This window comes from Hydra vulgaris, chromosome 03 (genome assembly GCF_038396675.1).
Source record: "Hydra vulgaris chromosome 03, alternate assembly HydraT2T_AEP".
In the NCBI taxonomy this organism is placed as follows: domain Eukaryota; kingdom Metazoa; phylum Cnidaria; class Hydrozoa; order Anthoathecata; family Hydridae; genus Hydra; species Hydra vulgaris.
Window position 1 is genome coordinate 23,439,433 of NC_088922.1, and position 5,978 is coordinate 23,445,410.

Here is a 5,978-nt window from a genome sequence, read left to right on the forward strand (position 1 = left end):
TATTATTAATAATATTAATTATTTTACTTAAATCTTATTTTAATTTATGTTTGAAATCTCCAGTATTTCAAGTTTCTACCGTTGTTTTCATTGAAAAGTTGAAAAATATATTTTAAGTAAATATTAGATTCACCTTTAGATTTGCCACAAGGCTGAAGCTAATTTTATTGTGGCTTGTGGGCCAAATGGTTTTTTCTGTGCATATAAGACAATCAAAAGTTTAAGACAACACACGCGAGTAAAACGCAGTCAAATCTATTATGCTGACTGAAACGCAGTCAAATCTATTATGCTGACTGAAACGCAGTCAAATCTATTATGCTGACTGAACCCAGTCGGCATATCTAGTATTGTAAATACTCGGAGTATTGATCACGTATAACATACTGCCGTTGATACCAGAAAAATACGTATTTAGTTTTAAGTTTCGAATTCGAGTTCAATACCACTTATTTATCAAAAATACGTATTATTTAATATTTGATCAAAATCGGATACGATTTCGTACCCGATTTTGATCAAATATCAACATATAACGGAAAAACGAAAACTTTTGCTTTAAAGCGCATGCTTAAACTGAAATTGTGAAAGCAAAATTTAAATTAAAAAGTTTTCTCTTGAGAAATTTAGTAAAAAGTTTGTCTGGAATGAAAAAGAATAGTCAGGAATACATGAAAAGTTGTATGAAGAGATATCGTTCTGCTAAAGCAGTATCGCATATCTCCAATACAGTTACAGTACTTTTTTGTACTAAAAAAGTTACTAAAACTTTCATAAAAATATCATAAAAATATCATAAAAAATCATAAAACTTTCATAAAAATATCATAAAAATATTTATCACTACTTTTAAATTTATTTAGTTTTATGAAGTCCTAAATTAATATAATTCAAATATATTATAAATCCTATAATTTCGTACCTTGCTTATTTTATTATGTTGATTATTATTTTATTAGCATTTCTGTTATGCTATTACCTTTTTTTTGTACTGTTTTAAAAAATTTTGAAAAATGAATTAATATTTCGAGCCAACACTGACATTTCATTGTTGCTAAACGTTAAATTTTGTTATAAGGATTGCAGTTCTTCTATCTGTTTTTTGCTCTTTATTCAATAAGTATTTGATTTAAATTAAATATAATTATAATTTGATATTTTATTACAAGATATATGTTTTTATATATGAATATATATATGAATCTTTTTAGATTTTTTCATGTTATTTTTAAATTTTTTGTTCGCGCAATTCAAGTTATATATGTTTATAGTTTGCATATATGTTTATATTATGTTCAAAGTTAAAAAGATTTTGATAAATATATGTATGTGGTAATATGTGTTATGTAACTGTTTTATAAATGTGTCATTAAAATAGTATAAAATGTATCTATTGTGTATATAAATATTATATGAGGTGTTTATATATGCTATATAAAGTTAAATAAATGTATTGTGTTTTATAGTTATTATATATGTTTATATTATGTTGTTTCCATGTTTTCAAGGTGTGCAACTTGGCAAACATGTTGAGCAAGATTTTGCGTAAAGTTGTTATTCATGTTCCTAATGTTGTTACATTTGGCTTACCTTTATGTTGGTGTCTATTGTTAAAAATTATAAGTGGTTTTATTATTGAAACTCACTGCTTTTAATCATTCACTAAAAGCCACTCAAGAAAAATCATTTTGCCATATATACATTTTGTTTATATCTCAATTTGAATTTTTAGAACCATGAAGTACCAACATGATTTGTTTTCTAAAAGCTAACATGAAATAACAATATTTAAAAACTACTACTCTCTTATCATGATATCTTATCTCTATCAGATATATTGATTTTCGATTCATATTTGATGTTTTTCTTTGTATTTACTTATCAGTTACATTTTTTCATTTCAGATTTATCATATGATGGATTTATGCGATATAAAAGAACAAATGTATGTAAATTTTTATGAATTTTTTCTAGGCTTTTCTAAATGTGTTTCTTATTCACATTTTATTTTACAAGCAAAGTCTGCAAGCAAATTTGAGCTGAAAATTTTTTTTAGCTTTTAAGGAGAATTGGCGTTCTTCTTTGTTTTATTTAATTTGTTTAAATATAGTAGTTCTAAAAAATAAATGTTTGTTTGTTCTTGGTTTTTTACTTATTTGTTTTCAGATTCTTATAAACTAGGCAACTCAGCTAAGCAAGTTTTGTTTTATTTTTTAGTGCTATTGGAAAGAGCTGAAAGTTATTTTTTAGAGTGATTGAAAAGAACTGAAGTGTTTTTTAGTTATTTCACACGGTGTAAGTGATACTGGTTTGAGTAAGTTTACTATTTTGTTTTATTTTATATTGGATTTATTTTATATTTGATATATATTATATTAGATATATATTTTGTGTATTTAACATGGAAAACTGACTGTAGTTTGTTGACACGAAAGTTTATAAACTTAAATCTGCCTATATTTCAGTATATTTATATATATATATATATATATATATATATATATATATATATATATATATATATATATATATATATATATATATATATATATATATATATATATATATATATATATATAATTACTTTAGAGTAAAATATACTGACTGACATTGCTTCAATATTTTATACAAGTTTGTGCATTATTATTATTTTTGTTCATTAAGGTAAAAATAATTTTGTGCATTGTAGATTCTTTGTTAAATTAAAAATAATTGATGTAAATAAATATTGTTTAATATTTTTGATAAACGACTTATGTATATAAACATATAAAAAGATATGGATTTCAATAAATCTTAAGTTTGAATAAAGTCTTTGATTAGAAAAGATCACAATTTGTAAGATTCTTTTATGTTCATTTATTCAAGTGTAACAATAGTAAGATTACTAGTAATATGTTTAATGATAACAGTGAAATTGAAATAGATAGTATTAGGCTCAACAAAGTTATTAATGTAAAATGCTATAAGGCAACTTGAAAATAGCTGTCAAATGAAAAAAATAGATCTAGGCAGGATGAAATTAATCGTTGTTGAAATGTAAGAAATGTAACTCGGCATGCAGAAGGCTTACTTGACAGAATTCAGTGTCAAGCAGTGTTAATGTCTGTTAATTTGATTTTACTTTAGATGCTTCAGAACAAAGTAAAGTATGAGTTTAACTATTTATAGTAACAATTAACACTTTTAAATCTAAATAATTTTTTTTTTTTATAATTTCTATCATAATTATGTTCTTTTTTTCATTTTTTTTTAGTTAGTTTTCCCTTTGTCATCTTTTGATTAGTTAGCTAACTGTTGAAACATGGTTTTAATTTTGCAAATTTAGTATGATGTGAAATTTACTCTATTAATCATTAGTCAACAGTTAGAGAGAAGCTGGAACTTAATTAAGAAATGCTGGAAATTAGCTTTTAATCAAGGTAAAAATAATTTTGTTTACTGGTAACATAATAAAACCAGTTACTACTATTTATTTCGTGCTTTTTACATTTGTTAACATGCTGCTTCGGAAACACTTTCTTTCTCTCTTTCTCTCTCTCTCTCTCTCTCTCTCTCTCTCTCTCTCTCTCTCTCTCTCTCTCTCTCTCTCTCTCTCTCTCTCTCTCTCTCTCTTAGATGAGTGGGAGATTTAAAAAAACTTATGTAATTACTGAGCTCTTACGTATTTCTTAATACCACAAATGATAATGACCATTTATAAGAAATATTTTGTCCCTTGTCATTTATAAGAAATAATTGTCCCTTGATTGTTCAAATATTGTAATAAATAAAATCTTTTTAGTCCAAGTATTCAAGTTAATAAAATATCTTATTAAGTTGTGGTGTTATTTGCCAGTGTTACTATAGTAACAATGTATACATTGTGTTGTCTAGCCTTTTTATAATCTTTTTTAATTATTCTTTAGACAGAATATATGAACCTGTCATTTCGAAAAGGACATAAGTCCAAAACTTTTAGCAGTTAGTTTATAAGTTTGAATTAAAAATTTCTGTATGATTTATGTTTTTTTTATAAAAAATAAAAAATACATAAGTTATATACGTTCTTTATTTATCTACTTCTATGTTTAATTTCTTTAGCAACCTAGACATTATTTTAATAAAAATCATATTTTTGTTGATTTTGAAAAGTTTTAGTAAATGGACTTGTGTCCTTTTCGAAATGACAGGTTCATATATTTTCTGTTATTATTATCCTAGTTCTACTAACAATAAAATGCAAATAGTACTTTTGTAATTAAAAATTGTAATTTTTTTTTTCATGTCTTTTTTTAGGTATTTGCAGGCTTTACTTGACTTTCCTTTTCTGGTACCTGTGTTGTGACAGATTTTAAAAAGAACTCAACTGATGTTAATGCGGTCTTTATGTCGTTACCTATATGCAATGACATTGCTGATACGGAGTCAAAGTTAAAATATTTATAGATAAATTTGTATTTAATATTTTAGATAATATATCAAGTTATTAATGTGTTTTTATTGTTATTAATGATTTAATAACTCATAACCCGTATTACGGATTGCTTACTGCTAGTCATTATTATTATGTTATGAATTCATATTAGTTAATAAAATTGTATTGAATATTCTCTGGTTATCGTGTTTTATACGTGTTTAAATGCGAGTTTGATACTCAGTAGGCGTCGTATTGTATACCTGTCTTTATACGCATCTGATGTCTATTTTTAATGCGTGTTTGACACGATAAAATGGCTAAGAAATACTCGTAAATAATGCGTATTCTAGAAAGTTTTAAAAGCGCATGTAATACCAGGAAAATATCGTATTGAATATTCTCTGGTTATCGTATTTTATACGTGTTTACAAGAGTTTCAAATGCGAGTTTGATACTCAGTAGGCGTCGTATTGTATACCTGTTCTTATACGCATCTAATGCGTATTTTTAATGCGTATTCGACACGATAAAATGGCTAACATACATACCATATCGATACGTATTTAAACGAGTTTCTAATGCGCATTTACTACTAAATTTGCCGACTGGGAAACAACTCAATGTTGATAAAAGTTTGTATTCATCTTTTAATAACAGCTTTGAATTAAAGATGATTTTGATCAAAAATTCGAAAGTCCAACAATCGATCAAACAGTTAACAGAGATATTAATGATTTTATTTTTAAATTGCATAAACATTTTGCAATCTTTTGTAATTGGCTTTGGGCAAAAACATTCTATTCTGTTCAGCTTAAAATTGGCCATGAAGTTCTTGCATTAATTAATGACGCTTTTTTCTAACTATGTGGTTTGTCTTAAAAACTACTTGAGTAAAGCAATTTTTATACTTGATCTTAATCATGTACTTGTACCAATGTTAGAAAATAAGGGTTTGTTAGACAAAGTCTTCACAGTTTTAAGTTCAGCAACAAACATTTTGACTGACTGTTTAGCCGGCTCTGACCATATATTCATGCTCCGGTTTCCCTCCAGCAATGGTTAGAGCCGATAATAAAAGTTTATATGAATCAAGAACTATAGCTCAAGAATTTAACAAACTTTTTACTGATATAACAGCTACACTGTCCAAAAAATTTCTTAGACCAAATCTTTGTTTACAGATTATCTAGAACCCTTAGCTATTTTGAAATTTTTTTTTTCAAATTTATATGTTTAACTGAGCATATATACTGAGAAGGCTCGCTCAGACTCCACCCTCAATGGCGAAATCAAAATCAAAAATTAGTAGACGCGCTATACGAAGAATTTCATTTCAGATTTAAATCTTGAATTAAAGCTCCGACTTATAAATTGTTGAGTTGAGCTGGACGGTATGCTGTACAATAAATTCAATTGAATTTTGTTTTGCAACTTTTGCATTAATGTTAAGGGCTTAGTTTTTGTTTTCTAATGCTTACCTACGTACAAAATATTGATGATACTTATTTAAAAATTATTGATCTAAATAAATCAATACACACCGCTCCAGGGTTGGCGCGAGTAGGTGTCACGTAAAGGA

The 5,978-nt window shown here is 26.1% G+C and overlaps 1 long non-coding RNA gene across 1 annotated transcript; it reads left to right on the top strand.

Moving 5' to 3' along the window:
• Window positions 1-554: 554 nt before the first annotated feature.
• On the top strand, window positions 555-4,472 carry LOC136078035 (uncharacterized). Its single transcript, XR_010637464.1, has 4 exons — window positions 555-1,945; window positions 2,218-2,314; window positions 3,257-3,422; window positions 4,279-4,472. It is a non-coding gene; the product is annotated as an uncharacterized LOC136078035 (long non-coding RNA).
• Window positions 4,473-5,978: the final 1,506 nt, after the last annotated feature.